Source organism: Pinus tabuliformis, chromosome J (genome assembly GCF_031772625.1).
Source record: "Pinus tabuliformis cultivar Carrire ecotype Pingquan chromosome J, CPIR1, whole genome shotgun sequence".
Lineage (NCBI taxonomy): Eukaryota > Viridiplantae > Streptophyta > Pinopsida > Pinales > Pinaceae > Pinus > Pinus tabuliformis.
Genome location: NC_142295.1, coordinates 235,939,765 through 235,960,728, shown reverse-complemented (window position 1 = coordinate 235,960,728; position 20,964 = coordinate 235,939,765).

Sequence of the window (20,964 nt, the reverse complement as noted above, 5' to 3'; positions counted from 1 at the left end):
CTTCCTAAAACTTTTACAACTTCTTATTTTTCCAAATATATAATATCTTCCATATTCATATCTTCAGATTCAAACGACAATGTCCTATATTACCCCACTTTTCTTCTTTATTAAATTTTGACACTAATTTTTGAATTATAAGTTAAATAATAAAATACAAAATTAGAAAATAGAATTAAAAATTCACAACAATTTATAAATCTAATAGCCATTTAAAACTATTTATTTATATAATCAATAAATTATTTTATATATCTAAATTTTAGACAATGTGTTAATTGTAAATCATTTTGAACTTGCTTTGTTACATATTGACAACATGAAAGAAAGAAAGAAAATTATTTTAACGTTTATGGGAGAGATTGTTTTTTTATTTGCTTGATGTATTCTGTCATTTTTCTATGAAGCCTCACAATAAATGTTCCAGGCTTTTGGACAAACTCTTGGCTAAATAGATTATTCCAATAGCTAACTCCTGTCTAAATAGATTATCCCAATAGCTAGCTGCCACCATATCTGCATAACTTTCCTTGTTGTCTTTGAAGGTCTCACATTATAAAATGAAATGATTTTCTGTTTCCATTTCTCAGGAAAAACAAAAAATGCATACTCTTTTCTCCCACACTTCTTTTGGCCTTTTCCAGTGCCATGTTTCACAACGGAGTTGATGAGAATTAATCCTGAGCTTATTGAACGGAGTTGATGAGAATTAATCCTAAACTTAGCAATAAGAATATTTGCTCTCCAAAAATATTGGCCTCTAAGTATGCTTACTATGAGTGGAATTAAACACTTCAGTATAGTATTTTTTCTTTTTTCTTTTAATCTCCTTATCCCATTTACGCTCATGGATTTTTTTTTTTTTTCTTCCGAAGGTGGCAAAACCTATCAAACTCAGGGGTCAAACCAACAATGAGGACAGGCATCTCTGGCTGCTATCCGCGAATGTCGGTTTGACTCATCACTGTTATCAAGGAAAACCACACCACCTGTAATAACCCGCTGGTGGTCCGTAAGGGAGCAGGCTTTCACTCCTGCCAGATGCCTCTGGGTCTTGGGCCGTTAACCTGTTTCCTTACGTCCGAGGAAGAGGAGCTCTTACCCAAGCAGAAGCAGTTTTACGGCATACTCCAGGCCGTACGCTCATGAAACTTATACCGAACAAAAGCTTTCTTTTCTTTTCTTTTGTATATTTAAATGCCAATTTAAAATCCAAATTTACCATTTGAATTCTCTTACCGGTCACTATTGCGGTTTCAAAATATTTATTCCCGGTAAAATATCAGTGGTATATATTGATCTCGGTATATATTGATTGTTATGAGGGGTGAGTATTAACGTCTAAATTTACAAATTTATTTACTTTTACATAGCAATGTGACTTAAAAAACCGTTCTGTACAATGTCAAATTCCAGGCCTGGTGCCCTCAAATAAGTTAAAAAAAGCGTTCAGTATAACGTCAAAATTGCAGGCCTCGATGGTGCCTGCCGGAATCTCGGCTAACCATGCGTAACATTTTATCAACAAGGTGGGGTCAAATTCCAGGCCTGCCGGAATCTCGGCTAACCATGCGTAACATTTTATCCCGGAGGTGAGGTCAAATTCCAGGCCTACTGCCAGATATCCACGCTTCCACGAAGTTCGTGAGATGGTACAAAGATAGTCAGAGGACCCTCACGTGGAACAAAACATAAATCTGCACTAAAATTTTTTAATGCTTTTATTGTGACCGGTCCCATTTTTATGACATCCTTCGCACCTAATCCCGTCACTCTCTCCTCTGTCGTTCTGAAATAGGATAGGACCCCCACTTCTGTTGAACCATGGTCACTGTACTAGAACACCCATTCAACAACCCTACGATAATTAGGCCCCAATAAATGCAAGTACTACAGACACCTCAGTGTTGAAAGCGTTGTCTACCGAGGCCACCATTTTGCCTGGGTAGTGATTTTCTTGTTCAAATCTGGTTAATTTTTTTCAAAAAATCCGAATGTTTAAATAGTTTTTTCGATAGAAGAAATAGATTCAGAATTTTTGTAGTAATTAAAATCTTTGAAATTTGACAGATTTTTAAAATTTCTGCTAAATTTTCTCAAAAATTATGCTGAAATTTTTACAATTTTCTGAGCAAAATTATGATCCTTTTAAACTAGGCAGTTTTAATATGTCAACACTGTTTAGTTAGACTATGCTGGTGTAAAATGTCAAGACTGTTTACTTGAGATGTAAATTTTACTTATATTATTCCTTGTCGATTAAGTCTAACATCATAGCCTGGAATTTGACGTTTCATAGAAAGTTTTTTTATTTTATAAAACAAATTTCATAATGTGATTAGTCCTAAAGAATTTATCAAAATCAAATTTTATTGTCATTTTTTTTTTGAAATATCCAAAGTGTAAGGTAAATACTAAATTTCAAACCATAAATTTGAGCTCTAATTATTTAGGCAGCTTGTCATAAATTTTAATGAATAATTTAACTTCTAATAAATAGTTTATGGATAAAGATCGGGTTAAATAATCTGTTTCTTGCTTAGTTGTAGTACATATTTATGGGTCAATTTACTGAAAATGAGATTCATATAGACACTAGAATTTTGACAAATATTGGAGTAGTGTCATTTTCTAGTTGTACATTGTTAAAATACATTTTATAAACTATTTATTTTTATTTTGTATTCAACAATTATAAAGTTTTGAAAGTGTTTCATCTTTATCAAAAATAAGAATTTATTATATATGTGTACATCTAATAAAAACAGTTTATCCCCTTCTATCCATTATCTCCTTAGTAAGAACTTTTACCATTAGTAAGTGAAAGAGATAAAACTCATTCTAGATTGCATTCTTAAAAGTTTGAAAAAAGTATTTCTCATTTTTAAATAGATATCTATATATGTGAAATAATTAATTATAAATAACAAAGCATGCCTTAGATGGCATGTAAGAATGAAAAAAAAAAGTTTTATAATTATTTTTTTTAAGATTTTTTTTCTCTTAACCTATAAAGTATGTCATATTATTATATAATTTTTATTGTGAATAAATTTTTAAAATAAATGAAATCTGATTCATGGTATTTTTATTTTGAAGTGTTGTTACTTTACGAATTTACATAACTTTTTATTTGGAACCTGTTACCAAATCAGAATGCATAGCAGCCAGAGGGCAGTGTTGATATCGAAATATTTTGGACAGATTCCTTTGCAATTGTAGATTTTTCTGTATGTCATTTTGATCACTATTCAAAGAACAGTCTTTCTCTGGATATGTCTATACCTATTGGTGTTGCTAACATCGAGAAGTTGGAGGTTGTGGAACCATTTAGTATCTTCCTTTTCAGACATGTGATTTGGGATTGAATGGTAGTTGAAGTTCTCTGCATTTTTAATATTATATATTCATTCCATACCTACTAAATTCGGCTTTTCGTTTAACATAGATAAAAGTTATTTGTATTATTTAACTACTTTGAGGGTTAATTAGTTTGATATTATATACGCATTCCATACTTACTAATTTCGGTTTTTCGTTTAACATAGACAGAAGTTGTTTGTATTATTTAACTACTTTGAGGATTAATTTGTTTGTTTACATAAATTATTTTATTTCTTTGGTTGGTTATGAAAATGAGGCAATGTTTTATGGTACTGACATTGAATGTAAATTGATAGGATAGTTGACTAAAAGCTGCTAGTTTGTGACTGCTCTGTACAGGATGCGTTACTCAGATCTCTTACTTTTTAATGAGGATATTTTCATCCTAATAATATTAATTATTAATAATAATAATTATGAAATGTATGTAATAATACTAATTATCGATAATAATAATCATGAAATGTATGTAATTATATTAGTTAATGTGTGTAAATATAATATTTTTTTAGGTTTATGAGATAATTTAATTAAAGATAGTTGTGAAAAATAAAATATTATATATATGAATTTATATAGATACCTAAAAGTTATAGTAATAGCTATTAAAACAGACTCATATCTAATCATGAATTTTTCTAAATACACAAATAATAATTTATTTTCTCTTTTAAATGAAAAATTTCCCAACCTTGTAATGTTATTTTCAAGAACTCACATTTGCTATTTTTGTCCCTTTAATAACCCAAGCCCCTCCATAACTTATTTTATTGTTAGGATAATATTATTGGATAAATAAATATTGAAATAGAGTGAATATAATATTGTTGTAGATAATGTTTGTTTGGGGTGATTTAATTGGCGACGGTAATAGAAATGAAATCTCACTAAATCGGAAGTTTTGGGTTCGAATTTTGTGCCACCCCAATCAGTATAAAAAGTTAAACATAATAAAATTATAGTCCTACCAAACTTACAAAAAAAATTATTATTATAAACTGTGATTTATATATAATTTACTACCAGTAATAATTTATATAATTAAATATTTAAAAAAAAATATATCTTTAACATAGGTAGAGCAATCAAATGTGCCCAAATTCTATAATGAAGAGAATTTGAAGGCAGCACTTAGAACCACCGAAAAGGGCTTGCTCTACAATTTGCTAGATAGCAAATTGTGTTTCTATGATTAAGAGCAAAGATTTGCATTTGAATATGCTGAGTAGTGGAATGTTCTTAGTTGTGGGTTATAGTGAAGAGTCATGTTCTTTTGTGTTTTTGAATATGCTGAGTAGTGGAATGTTCTTAATTGTGGGTTATAGCGAAGAGTCAGGCTCTTTTGTGTCTAACAGTTTAATGCATTTTTTTTTAGCTTAGGGTTATGTAAATACATGAATGCTATTATTAAAACAAGTAATTTTTATTTCTTTTTAGTGGTTTGTGTGGGCATGATTAATAGGAAATATACATCACTAGGGATATAGGGATATAGGGATATAATAGGGATATAATAATGTAAAGTACAATATATTATTGTGTGAAATATTTTAGAGTAAATAACAATAAAAAAAATATTGGATATGACAATATAGTCATAGTAGTAATATATTCATCAAAGTAAATAATTATTATAAATTGAAGTATTTTGGACTATATTATGAGAAACATAAAGTATTTTATATTTAATTTATAATATTTAATATCATCAAAGGATATTTAGGTCATAAATTTAGAAAGTAAAAAGACTAAAGTATATTTAATATTTAAAGAATACGTAATCAATATAACATGATATATGATTAGCATAAGGATACAAAAAATATATAGATATAAATAATTGTATTTTAGAAGGTTCATATCCATAGGGACTGCCTAAATGTTAAAAGTTACCTCAATGGTTAGCATTAAGGTATTTAAAAATGAAGATCTAAATACATTTATAATATGATGTACCAAGTAAGTAGCATTGATTCATTAATCAAGAGTGTTAATCTAATCTCAACCCAAACATGCTAATTGGTTTTATGAGGTCACCAATTCTCTATACTTAGAAAATAAATGACTCGGGTTGTATAAGGAATGAAATGAGAGGAAGAAAAAAAAAGAAATACACAGAAAGAAATATAATAGAAAACATAGTGATATGGTGATAACTCATCTTCTATTAATAAATGAAATTGTAGGATATTGTAAAACACAAATTGGTAAGAATAGTGGTAGATATCGTTGAATAGAGAGAGATGACAATTCATGCATCCACAAAATACATTACAAGAGGCCAAAACGAATGAACGTTTAACATAAAGAAAGAACCCTAGAGGTCCAAAACCCTGACCCTCGAAGATGAAATGCCAAAAGGTTTGTTTCCTGAGGTGGTTAGTTTGCACATCAACTTCCTTAAGGAACAACTTTTACATACAATATATATATTGGGTACACATTACCTCCTTGGAAAGAACTACCAACGACTACAACTTTTGATTAAGACAATAGAATGTTATGGTAACCCCTAGCCACCTGAGTTGCCAAAAGGCATCGTTTAGGGCCTCAAAATGACCTTGGAAGTTTAGACCCAAAAATCATAGAAAATTGCTAAGAAGATAGATAACAATTGAGACATTTGAAGAAGTTGGTGGCCACCAATATCCACCTCGAACAATCCTCCCCCTTAGGGAGAAATGGTCTCCATTGCATCAAGTTCCCTTATCAGGTGGGAAAGCTTCTACTAAATTTGGATTTTGTTGAACGACTTGCCTTGGTGAAGAAGCTCCCATGATTTGAAACCCTGATAGAGTTGTATGTTATGTTGGTAGGTATCCTTTGTCTTGGTGTCAATGATCTGATCAATTGTATCCTATCCATGGGGGGCAATTTCTTGGTTGCCTCTCAGGTGTTCAACAAAGATAGAAAATATGGTTGAAGCAAATCCACACTAAATACTAGGTGAAATCCAAGGAAAGGGGGAACGCTCAATTCAAAATCATTTTCACCGACAACCTTTATGCTTGTGTAAGGCCCGTATCAAACTGGTTAGGTCTTTCCTAAGGGGGTTTGAGAGGAACTCTTTTTGTAAATGTAACCTATAACAACCCCTCATTAAAAGTTCATGTAATAAAAGTTAACAAAGGAAAAATAAGACCATAGTTAAGGGACACGTATTCCAAGCTGAATGTTGGGCAACACATCCTAGTGTGGGTGTTCATTTAGTTTATTATGGCTAAACAAAATTGGAAAAGGCAATGGGAAAGGCATTAAAAAAGGCAAAAAGGTATCTTGACACATTCATTTATGAAAATAAATGAAAATATGAGAAAAGGAAGGTGAAAGGTCACAAGTTCCATGTGAGGAGGAAATTGAAGGAAAATAATTTAAAATGAAGAAAATAGAGGCCTCATTGGTAAAAAGAATTTTGAGGATCAGTGGGGAATCTTTTGTTCTAGATTTGGAGCAAAGAAGGGAAAAGAAAGCAAAGGAAGGACAAGAAAGGAAAGGAAAGCAAATATCAAGCAAGGAGGAGTAGAATCAAGCAACTTTAGCAGGAATACTTGTAGGTAATATATTGCATGTGTGATTTCCTAGCTGGTTTTGACACGCATGGCTTTGCATGTTGGTATATGGTTCTCTTATTGTTGGTTGCATGGTTTTGACGGGTTATCATAATGGTTTTTAGCCTTGCCTTTCCTCTTTCCGGATAGCCATGGTGTAATGGGATTGTTTTCTCATTTTTTGAGCTTTGGAATTGTTGGATAGTTTCAGAATTCGGGGTAGAGGTGGTCTCAAGAAAATTCCCAAAGGCCTAGGAATCCCTTGACCAGTTTTGAAGGGATACACGGTAAAGCCTGAGGGTGGAGTCTTGGTTAGGGCCTAGTGATCCAGTGTGGATTGTGGTAAAGCCCAAAGACTGGTGTCTTAGTTTAGGGCCTAGTGATTCAGTGGATTGTGGTAAATTTTGAGAGACAAGGAGACAAAAAATTCCTCAAGGATAGTGATGGAGTCTAGAGGCATTCCAAACTCAGATTGCTTTTGTGATCTCGGTGTTGGTTTTGGTGAGATTACAGTTTGGTGAGGGTGGAAGTGGTTTAACCTCTAGATTCCCTTCGTTGTTTTTGGATTGGTTTATCCATGAGATCCCACATTCATGCTTGGAATATGGCACGGGGTGACTGGCTAAAAGAAATATTTAGTTCAGCCATGTCTATGGTCGGGTGGTACGTGGAAGTCCCGAACCTGTTCGACTCTTGTCTATGTTTAATAAAAGAGAAGTTCTCTTAATTTTGGACTTGTTATTATTTGGCCTTAATAGTTGTTATCTCATTATTATTTACATGGTTTAAAGTTGGTTATAAGCATGGTTATATGATTGGTTATTGTCATGGTTATTTCATGTATTTACTTGTCACTGAAAGAATATGGATGCAAGACCTAATTAATTTCAAGACAATGAAGGGAAGAGGGTGGTCATCCATCTTGTCCAGTCTCATATGAGTTATCAATCATTTATTCTATGTCTTGTATTCATGGCGTGTAGATTGCATTGGTGCCAAGTGTTTGACAGAATGTTAGTCCTAGTTGGGGATGGTCAAGCCTAGTCTTGGAGTCAGTTTTTTATTTGCAAGTCTCTTCATTATGTAAATTATGGATTCCAAAAGTTACATGGGTTTCTGGGCTTGAAAAGTGGCACAAATCCTAGAGACATAGGCACAACACTAGGGAAAAGAGTACCTGGATGCACCCATGCCCTTGTTGTGGGAGTGTCCAAGGGTTTGATGCATTAAAACTTCAGTTGGTCTCAGGGGTTGGTTACCTGAGTGGTTGGGATGGCTCTTAGGAGTTCTGTTGCTAATGTGGAAGGTCTGTGTGATGTGTTTCGCTGGTTCCACTTCCCTAACTGACACACACGGAGTCGAATAATATCATAGTAACTTCTCATCCCATGTTTACCCCAGTTGGCCAATTATTTAGGTAGATGTGGGAGGAGGTTGTTGCAGAGTGGTATCAGAACATGGTTCACCCCTCAGACTCGATGGGAGGTGTGTTGGTCATGCATTCATGTCAGTTGCATATGTGCTCCTTTTGCATTTGCACGGTGTTGATCATGGTTGTAGTGGGATGTGTTTTCATGAGTGTATGGTTGTATATGCATTTGATATGCATGTATGTCTCTATATGTTGTCATGCATTCATTTTCATGTTGAAGGTTATTGTGCATAATGTCATTGTATGCAGTTAGGTCATCATAATGATATTGGTATGCTATGATGCTAATGTGTTGGCTGAGATAGAGTAGGAGATGCAGATCATTAAAGTGAAGTTGCACCATTGGACCTTGAGGCAAGAGCATGTCGTCATACACGTTTGTATGTTGGGCATCTAGGTATGTAGCTTAAGGATTGTTATATGCATTATGGGTATGTGTATGCCTTTCATTCTATTAATGTTATGGTTACAGACATGATAGATGCTAGTTGATTAGTGTAGCCATATGGACATGTGTCAGATAGTGATGAATGATAGTAACTTGTGGTTGTATGCATTGGTATTGTTGTTTTATGTTAGATAACTTCATGATTATGTTATATGTTATTGATTAGTATGTTATAGGTTAGCTTGTTGATTTTTATACGATAGTTAACTTTATGATTACGTTATATTTTGTTGATGAGCATGTTATATGTTAACTTCTTGTTGTTATATGTTAGTTAATGATTAGGGTTATTGCATTAAGATCTTGATGTTATATGTATCATGCTAAATGTGGATTGGTCTATGCAAATGGTTAGGGTTATGACATTCAGGTATGAGTTAATATGTTGTGATATTATGTCATACTAATCTAGACTAACTATGCAGATGTGATTATTATGTATGAATGATAATTTTTTATGAGTTTATGATGTGAACATGTTAGCCAGTGACTATTATGGATATCATGACCTTTTTTATGTTTGAGTTGATATGTCATGAAGTTATATCATGCTAATTTGGATTGATTGTGCAGACAAGGTAGCCTCCCTTGAGATACATTAACGTATGAGCTTGCTTATGTCGTCTACTTTGTGCTTGAATGTTTGATTATGTCATCTATTTGGTGTTTGGGTGTCGGTGTCTATTATGTCGTCTCTCTGTTGTTGAATGTTTGATTAATCGCATGATATGAGTATGCGTCTATAAGATTTCATCAAGAAATGACCTTGTTTTAAGATGGTTTTACTCAAACATATGCGTTGAGATAACTGACATGTACTTGAGTGTAATACGTGATAGTTGTAGCATTATGTCTAATGACTATGAGTTGACTATGGAATATGACATGATTGTTAGTCTTGGTAAAGGTTGATTTCAAATTGATAGATATGATTGTCTTGATATTTGGAACATGTGGTTGAAATGTGTGAGCAGTTGTAGGGTAACATGCTTGGCATTAGTATGACAATGTAAGGTAATTAGTATGTTGTTATGTTTATTTATGCACTAACAGTTACGTGTTTATGGCAATATGATGCAGGCGATTGCATGGAAAAAGAGATTGCCATGAAATATTAAAGAAGGCTCAGATTGAGCTTTCACTTGGAGGCACTGGGAACCATGGGGATGGAGTCATGGCGTTTGTTGCTAGTTTTGTGCTTTCAGTAATTGTGAATGGTTGATCTTGATTACATATTTGTTATGTCTGGTGCAAGGCCTTTCCAGTTTGTTTGCGTTGTTGTATTGTTATTGAAGGTTTTCTTCTTGTTTGTTTCTTGTCTTCCCTTTTATGTTTTGAGTCTTGGGAATTGGTTTAATAAAGACGAAATTTAATGGACTTCGGGGAGAGTTGTGTGGTACCCAACAGGAGATGTAAGGCTTGGATGAAGCTCAGTGCATGTATAAGGATAGCTGAAGGAAAGTGTATGACAACTAGTTTGATTGGTTGGGTCCACTGAGGTAAATGGACGATGATAGGAAAATCATGAGAAAGGTAACTGAAAGGGTAAAGTAAATGGATTTGAGGTTTCAGATGCCTTGGATATGTTGGGAATTGTTGTTCTCAATATTGTGCACGTTGTGCATGAATAAAGGAAGTTCTCTTATCTTGGCCTTATTATATCTATTAATTATGTTGTGATCACGATTGCTTTATGCTAATGTTTATATGCATATATGTATGTATGTACATTTTTATCTGATAGGGTCATTAGGGATCATGATTGTTTTATGTTGATGATTATATGTATACATGTATGTATGTACATTGTTGTTTGACAAAGTCACCAAGGATCATTCTTGTGGAGAAATGATTATTTTGTTGGAAATAATACTGAGAGGGGGGGGGGGGGGGGGGGTGAATCAGTATTATCTAGACAATTATTTTCTTTTTCAAACCTAGATCATATATCTTACTTCAATTAGAGAAAACCGCATATACGTAACTACAGAGAAGGAATCCCGTGTATACAATGCAGACTTATATTTTAATTGATCTTACTGATGTTGATCATTAATCTGTGTATCAGAATCAAATAAACAGTAACCAGAAACAATAAAACAGAGCAGAAGACAATCACACATAAGAACACAAGATATAAGGCGGAAACCCAATGTGGGTGAAAACCACCTGCTGCAATTCGTCTCTATCTCCTTTTAATTAGAAACATCTTTTTACAATGTTTCTGTACTGGTGCAGTCCTTTACCAGTACGTAGGTTGCTACCTGCAGAGAGCTACAACCCTCTCTCGTTCTCTAGCTTTTCCTGGAAGGGAGCTACAACCCCCTTAGCTCTTGTACTAGCTGGGATACTAGTACGCGGGCTACTACCTGCAGAAGGCTACAACCTTCTCTTTGCTTCCAAGGACCACGTTTCATAAATTTTCAAACTGGATCCATGAACATCAATCAATCAACAAGAATCAAACAATCTCCTTTTCACCAATTAACACCGAATCAAATAGATACTTCTCTAACTGTTGTACCCAGAATACAGTAACAGTAACCACACACCAAATTCTGAACCCAAAACTCTGCAGCAATAAACAGAAGCAGCTAGAACACAGTTCAAGAGATGTACGCTACTTCAATAACCAAAAACCTGCATACATATGCTTCTGGTTTGGACCAACCTACGTATACGTAGTTTTAATTCACAGAACCAGCGTGTATACGCACCTTCGCTTCACAGAACCTACGTACAGATCTATAAAGGATAATTCACTCTTTCAATCATTCAGACATTAGTTATCGCAGATTACTAGTTTTATAGATCGAGCATGCGCCACATATAACAAATCAAAGTCATAGAAAGATACTACTATTCAAGCTTTAAGATTTTGACCCATCAATAGAACTTTTCTTTCTCCTTGTGCTCAGGTTCCTCCTTCCTTCAGATCCAAATCTGCACCATCACCCAATCACAAGTATTCCAGATCTAGCACTTTATCAGATATTCAATAATTCAGATAATACTTTGCCAAATGATCTCCTTCCTCTTTTATAGTCTTAGGCCTTTCATAATACCACGATCCAAAACCATAATAAAACAATACCATGGACCCAATACTTGGGATCAACACTTCTGACGAGATGCCATGGCCCAAAACCATAGGTTCAATTACCAAGGACTAAATACCACGAACCAAAAGTAAGTTCTCCAACATGTACGTGCTTTTCTTTGCGTGAAAGTGCGTGTATACACATACGCTCTTTTGTAACGTATAACATGCGTGTATACACGTCTTCATCCAGGTGAACCTGCATATATATCTTTTCCTTCATTCTGAAAGCCTAAAATGAGATTTGTCACTAGAGTGAGTTGCCATCAAGGACAGCACCTGTGCCATAGTTCCAAACCTGTGCCAACAATCTCCCCCTTTGGACTTGATGGCAACCCCAAAATCCTCAAAGTCATTCTCCCCCTTTGTCATCAAGGGCAAAGCGTTGTGCTCCCCCTGAGTACATGCTGAAATCTCTGCTCTGTTCTCCTGACCATGCTCCCCCTGACTGTAGGCAAGATCTGCAAAAGGATGTTTTCAAGAAGAACCATGACTTATACATCATAAAAGACCTTCCTATCACCAAAAGACTCTATACATACATCCATCACCCAACCAAGTGGGGATCATCCACCCAACCAAGTGGGGATACATCATAAATTTACATATGACAACCAAGTACATTACATCATTCATCCCAGGCATAGTGGGGAAACCAAAATAGGTCATTACATGACCTTGACACCATAAAAGAGATACATGACATAGAGACGAAATATCTAGAGCAAGACTTATGAAAGTCACCAATAACTGATATCAGCAGCATCTGTCAATCACTATTTAGATCAGCAACCATGTTTTCCTTCTGTTCTCCCTCTGCATTTGTTCCACCTGAGATCAAGAGCTGTGAACCTGAACCAAGAGCTTCTAATGTAATGCCAACAATGCATTATCAGAAGTTTATTTGCTCCCACCAAACCTGTGTCAGATGTTCTCTGTCAGACCCATATCAGACTTTCTTCAACTAGAGTTTGTCCCCACTGATTTCTTTCAAACTGCCATATACGCGACTATCTCTGCATAAACCAGCGTATGTACGCGGATCCTCCTCAGGCAACTCGCATACACCCATTTTTCTCTAAAGCAGACAAGTTTCAATAGCAAGATGATGCATCAACTACTCCCAGCTTCTGTCTGAGGTATTCAAAAGTTTCCCTGGGCAGTGGTTTGGTGAGAATATCAAAAACTTGTTCCTTAGAGGGAACATACTCCAATTTGACCTTTTGTTCCAAACTTGTTCCTAGAGAAAATGATACTTGATCGGTATGTGCTTAGTCTTTGAATGCATGACAGGATTCTTCGAGATACTGATAGCACTTGTATTATCACATAAGATGGAGATAGGTGGAGTACAAGTGATTTGAAAATCTTGCAAAGTTTGCATCATCCAAAGGAGTTGTGTGCAACAAGATGTGGTAGCCACATATTCTGCTTCAGCTGTAGATAGAGCAATCGAACTATGTTTCTTGCTGAACCAAGATACTAATCTGGAACCCATAAAGAATGCACCACCACTTGTGTTTTTTCTGTCATCCACGCTTCCAACCCAATCTGCATCTGTATAAGCATGAAGAGTGAGATCAGTATCTCTTGGATACCACAGGCCATAGTTTTGAGTTCCTTGAAGATACTTGAAAATTCTCTTTACTACCTGAAGATGGGTTTCCTTAGGATTTGCTTGAAATCTTCCAACCATTCCCACTGCATGCATGATATCTGGTCAGGTACCTGTTAAATAGAGCAAACTTCCAATCATGGATCTATAAGTTGGTTGATGCACTGTTGTTGATTCATCATTTGCACTGAGGCTACATCCTGTAACCATAGGGGTACATACTGGTTTCGAATCTTTCATGCCATACTTCTTCAAAATCTGCTTGAGGTACTTGGTTTGAGATAAAAAGATACCACCTTCATTTTGTTGGATTTGTAATCCAAGAAAATATGTCAGTTCTCCAAGCAAGGACATTTCAAATTCTTTCTACATCACCAAGGCAAAGTTTTGACTCATAGCTTCTTCATTGCTGCCAAAGATGATATCATCAACATACACAACAAGTATTAGCAATTTGTTATTTTCAATTTTTATATAAAGATTGCTATCTGCCGATCCTTTTGAGAAACCTTGTTGTTGAAGATATTTGTCCAGACAATAATACCAAGCCCTTGGAGCTTTTTTAAGACCATAGAGAGCCTTCTTAAGTCTGCATACAAGTTTTGGATCATTTCCAAGGATGAATCCATCTGGTTGTTCAATATACACTTCTTCTTCTAAGTCTCCATTCAGAAAAGCTGATTTCACATCCATTTGAAATACTTTGAATTTTTGAAAGCTTGAGAGAGCAAGGAACATTCGGATGGCCTCAAGTCTAGCAACGGGAGCAAAATTTTCTTCAAAGTCTATTCCTTCTTGTTGAGCATACCCTTTACAAACAAGTCTGGCCTTGTTTCTAATAACTTCCCCATTTTCATTCAACTTGTTTTTGAATATCCATTTTGTCCCTATGACATTCTTATCTTTTGGTCTAGGAACCAACTCCCAAGTGTTATTCTTTTCAATCTGCTCAAGTTCTTCATCCATTGCCTTGACCCAGCATTCATCTTTGCATGCCTCTTTTACATTTTGTGGTTCAGTGGAGGAGAGCAATGCCAAATAGCTTGAGGCTTTTGCAATCGTTCTTCTTGTTTGTATACCTGCCTCTTTCTGCCCCAAAATTTGAGATTCTAGATGATTCTTCTGGACGTACCTGGATGGAGTCTTATCTTCTATCCTTATCTGTTCTTCTGGTGCCTCTTGAGCTTCTTCTCCATCATAAGTCTGATTTGATGTTGAAGGATAGTCCTCATCATCTTTGAAATCTTCAGAATTCACTTGCCTAGGAATGTTTCCTTCTTCATCATCCACTACATCAATGCTGTCAACAATTCTTCCAAGTCTTTTGTTGTAACACTTATATGCTTTGCTGTGGGGAGAATAACCAAGGAGAATGCCTTCATCTGCTCTAGGTTCAAACTTGCCAAGATTTTCATCATTATTTTTAATATAGCATTTGCTTCCAAAAATTTTGAAATGTTTTACTATAGGAGTCTCACCATACCAGAGCTCATGAGGAGTTTGAGTGTTGTTTACCCAGACATTTGTCTTGTTGAGAATAACAATTGCAGCAAATGCGGCTTCACCCCAGAAGGTTACGGGAGTTCCAGACACATCAAGCATAGCACGAGCCATTTTTTGAACCGTTCTGTTCATCCTTTCCACTACTCCATTTTGCTGAGGAGTCCTAGCTGTAGAGAATTCCCTTCTTATTCCATGTTCTTCACAAAAATCAAAAAATTCATTCGAGGTAAATTCTCCTCCTCGATCAGACCTGAGGCATTTGATTCTGTGATCTGATTTGTTCTCCACCAAGGCTTTGAATGATTTGAATTTTTCAAAGGCTTCATCTTTGTGCTTCATAAGTCCTATCCAACACATCTTGGAAAAATCATCAATGAATAATATAAAGTATTCTTCTCCTCGAGGTGACCTTTTCCTAGATGGACCATATACATCAGTATGGACATGTTCAAGTGGCATGCTAGCTGATCCTTCCTTCTCAGGGAAGCTAGTTCTGGTTTGCTTACCAAACTGACACGATTTGCATATTGTATTGTCTGGAATTCTGATGTTTGGAAGACCACGAACTGCCTGGTATTTGCATGCTTTCCTTATCTATGAGAAGCTAATATGCCCCAATCTTTTGTGCCATAGTCAGTGTTCATCACTCTTGCTTAGATAGCATTGATGTTGTCCTTCTTTGAATATGTATAAATTATTTGGAGTTCTTATGCCTTTGATCACTGTTTTTCCTATATCAAGATCACGAACACTACATCCATTTGATCGAAATATTACCTCAGTTCCTTGATCGCACATCTGACTGACACTCAATAGATTATGCTTTAAGCCATCAACATACATGACATTTCTAGCTTTGACCTTTTCCTTTAACTGAACAGAACCTTTACCTTTTATGAGTGCAGGGGTGTCATTTCCAAAAGATACCTTCTTCTCCTTCTCTAAGGCACTATATGACTGAAGCTTTTCTTTATCACTTGTCATATGTTTCGAACATCCACAGTCAATGTACCATTGATTTTCTTGCCCTTCCGCATATAGAGCTATACCACATCTCTCTGGTTGTGGTTCCTTCATTCTCCATGTTTTGGCACTGGAGGCTTGCTCCTTTTGAGTTGTCTGCCGAAACCTGCTCCTGCTTTCAGAATCTTCATGAACGAAATTGTTACAAATAGAACATTCTATTTCATTTTCAAGGGCAGAAAAGTTATTGTAGGTTCCCAATCATACTCCTCTGTTTTTGAGCTTCTCTAGTCATGGTTGTCTTATAGGCAACACATTGAGCTGCTTTGTGACCAAAGTTATGACAAGAGAAACATTGGCCATTGAAGAAACTCCTGTGATTATCAAATCTACCTGCCAAATGATTGTAGTTTCTATTGACATCCATTCTTGAGGCAAATTGAGAAGGTTTTACCTGTGGCTGGTTGTAGCTTTTGTTTGTCCTTAAAGTAGATTGCCCTCGATTTACCTGGTAGTCTTTGTTCATTCTTGAGGTAAATTGTCCCTGATTTACCTGGTGATTTCCATTGGATCTTTGTTCACTTCTCCTTGCTGCATCAAGATAGCTTTTGGAGGTAGATGGTTTCTGCGCTTGAGTTGTTTCTTCATTATATCCCAGACCTGTCTTGATTAGTGGAGAACGCTGCACTTTGATAATCTCATCTAACGTTTCAGATCCTTTAACAAATCTAAGATTAAGAGCTTTAGTTTTCTCAATCTCTTTTCTAAGTCCCACAATTTCACATTCTAACTTTTCATGATGTTTTTCCCTTTCAGCCAGTTGAAATTGTAGAGTATCAATAATCATATTTTTCTCTTCTAAACAAATTTTGAGTTTAGAAATCTCTTCATAAAGACCTTCTTCATCTATAGCATCCATGAAATCATCATCTTCAAAAGCCATTAAAAGTCTATAGTTATTACCTTGTTCATCTTCATCACTATTTGAAAGTCCATCACTGTCTTTATGAGTGTAATAGCTTTTCTTATTTACATTCTGTTTCTTGTTCCATCTAACAGGTTCCTTACCTTTGTCAAGCTTATCTTTATGAGGACACTTGGCAGCATAGTGACTGACTCTTCCACAAGAAAAACATTTGAAAGGTAACTTACCTCTGAATCTTCCAACACCCCGTTGAAGGTTCTTGACAAAATTTGATTCTTCCTCTTCTTCTGACATATGTCCTGAGTCATAGGAATCTCCTTTTCCTGAGGCCTTGAATGTGGCTTCTCTTCTGTCTACTGGTCCCCCTTTCCTCATTTCATAAGTGGTTAGAATTCCGTGTAGCTGCGACATGGTAATTTTGTGTAGATTCTCCTTTTCTTCTATTGCAGAAACTTTTGCTTCAAACTTAGAAGACAAAGATCTTAGAACCTTTTCAACCACAATAGCCTCTTTTATTTATTCACCCAAATTTTTCATACAATTAACAATCTCATCTATATGTAGGAAATAGTTAGCCACACTTTCATCGTTGTACATTTTGAGGTTTTCATACTGAATTCTGAGGGTTTGAAGTTTTTCTCATTTTACCTGTTCATCTCCTTCATAGCTCAGAACGATCTTATCCCATATTTATTTTGCGGATTTGTACTGCATAACCTTGATGAATTCTAATTGAGATAGACATCCTAATAGAGTATTGATAGCCTTTGCATTTGTTTCATATTGCTTCTTACTAGCCGGATCTGTAGGTGTTGCTGACGGAAAAGTGTACCCTGTATCTATGATATCCCAGACTTCTGTACCAAGAGATTGAAGATAGGCTGTGACTCTTACCTTCCAATATACGAAGTTGGTCCCATCAAAAATTTGTGGCCTGATCGATGCTTCTCTCTCGTAGTTGCTCATGATGATAGATATTCCTTCAAGCGATCAAGCTTCTTCTAAAGCACCTGCTCTGATACCAATTGTTGGAAATAATACTGAGAGAGGGGGGTGAATCAGTATTATCTAGACAATTATTTTCTTTTTCAAACCCAGATCATATACGCTACTTCAGTTAGAGAAAACCGCGTATATACGCAACTACAGAGAAGGAAACCCACGTATACAATGCAAACTTATATTTTAATTTATCTTACTGATGTTGATCATTAATCTTTGTATCAAAATCAAATAAACAGTAACCAGAAACAGTAAAACAGAGCAGAAGACAATCACACACAAGAACACAAGATATAAGGTGGAAACCCAATGTGGGTGAAAACGACCTGCTGCAATTCGTCTCTATCTCCTTTTAATTAGAAACTTCTTTTTACAATGTTTCTGTACTGGTGTAGTCCTTTACCAGTATGTAGGCTGCTACCTATAGAGAGCTACAACCCTCTCTCGTTCTCTAGCTTTTCCTGGAAGGGAGCTACAACCCCCTTAGCTCTTGTACTAGCTGGGATACTAGTACGCAGGCTACTACCTGTAGAAGGCTACAACCTTCTCTTTGCTTCCAAGGACCACGTTTCATAAATTTTCAAACTGGATCCATGAACATCAATCAATCATCAAGAATCAAACAATCTCCTTTTCACCAATTAACACTAAATCAAATAGATACTTCTCTAACTGTTGTACCTAGAACACAGTAACAGTAACCACACACCATATTCTGAACCCAGAACCTTGCAGCAATAAATAGAAGCAGCTAGAACACAGTTCAAGAGATGTACATTACGTCAATAACCAGAAACCTGTGTGCATACGCTTTTGTGTTTGGACTAACCTGCGTATACGCAGTTTTAATTCACAGAACCAGCGTGTATACGCACCTTCGCTTCACAGAAACTGCGTATAGATCTATAAAGGATAATTCACTCTTTCAATCATTCAGACATTAGTTATCCTAGATTACCAGTTTTATAGATCAAGCATGCGCCACATATAACAAATCAAAGTCATAGAAAGATACTACTATTCAAGCTTTAAGATTTTGACCCATCAATAGAACTTTTCTTTCTCCTTGTGCTCAGGTTCCTCCTTCCTTCAGATCCAGATCTGCACCATCACCCAATAACAAGTATTCCAGATATAGCACTTTATCAGATATTCAATAATTCAGATAATACTTTGCCAAATGATCTCCTTCCTCTTTTATAGTCTTAGGCCTTTCACAATACCACAATCCAAAACCATAATAAAACAATACCATGGACCCAATACTTGGGATCAACACTTCTGACGAGATACCATGGCCCAAAACCATAGGTTCAATTACCAAGGACTAAATACCATGGACCAAAAGTAAGTTCTCCAACATGTACGCGCTTTTATTTGCATGAAAGTGCGTGTATACGTATACGCTCTTTTGTAACGTATAACACGCGTGTATACATGTCTTCGTCCAGGTGAACCTGCGTATATATCTTTTCCTTCATTCTGAAAGCCTGAACTGAGATCTGTCACCAGAGTGAGTTGCCATCAAGGACAACACCTGTGCCATAGTTCCAAACCTATGCCAACATATTTACGTAGGCAAATGGCATAAAGAGGTTCATGGTTATGAGGAATCAAGTGGGAAGAGTAGTCATGAAAAATATATGAGGTTAGTATCATGTGGATATGAATTCAAATTGTATGCTTGTATATGCCTATGTTTATGTTATGGATAGGTTATACCGAGGGATACATCAACGAAATGAAAGCAGTGTGGTATGCAGCATGCTAGGACAAGCATGGATAAGACACTGGAAGCAGGGTTGCTTGGTAGAGACAGTGTGGTTTTGGATGTGTTGTACTACTGTTGTGCATATATTATGTATGTTGTACATGTTGCATCTATGATGATGTGCACATGCGGTGTTGTGTATATATAGTGTGTGTACATGTTGTTTATGCAATGTTATGTACAAGGTGGTACATATAGTGTTGTGTGAATATTGCATATGCAGTGTTGGGTATAGATGGTGCTATGTACATGTTGGATATGTGGTGTTCTGTACATATCATAATGTGTGCATGATGGATTTACGACATTGTGTGCATGTTGGATATGCAGTGTTGTGTACATATGATGCTATGTACATGTCATATATGCAGTGATATGTACATATGGTTTTGTGTGCATGTTGTACAAGTGGAACGATGTACATATGGCATTGTGTGGATGATTGTACATGTGGTGTTGTGTACATGTTGTTCATGTGGTGCTGTGTGCAGGGGGTGTTGTGTGCATGTCATGCATGTGATGTTGTGTACATGTCATGCATGTGGTAATGTGTACATGCGGTATTGTGTACATGTTGTACATGTGGTCCAGTGTACATATGGCGTATTAGGTCCCTATAATACTAGTGATTACCCCATTACTATTGTAGTTATATCCCTTATTAATATTGTTGTGCCCCCTATTGTCCCCATATTGTTATTATTGTGCCCCATAGAATCCCTCTATTGTTATTTTTGTGCCTTTATATTATTATTGTTAGGTCAGCTGGGTTATATTGTGACTCCTTAGACTCCTATATATAGAAAGGAGGTTTTGTCATTTGAATCATCAAAGAATCATTCATTTGTGTAATGTAAAGGAGGTTGCCCCCTCGAAGAGGCTGAATTATAAGGTGTTGATCTATCTTTCCTATCTTTTTGTGAGCTAGTTTCATAACATTTGGTATCAGAGCTTTGGATTCTAGGGTTTCACTGTTCCAAATAGGTCATTGTGGTAGTTTCACTATAACTTTTCTCTGTGATGTTTCAGAAGTGAAAAAAAACCCATTTGAGATGCAATTGCACTGAACCTTGGGTCCGAATTTCAAAGCTTTTCGCGCAATATTTGCGGAGATATGATCTGAGGAAGTTGGTCTTTTTGCAGACTCCTGAATTAGATTCCAAACAGGTGACCTGGGGAAAATTGTCATAACTTTCTCTCTGAGCATCAGATTGAAGTTTAGTAAGAAGGTACAGAAAGAGGACAGACTGTAGTTTCTTGGATATATTTTTCA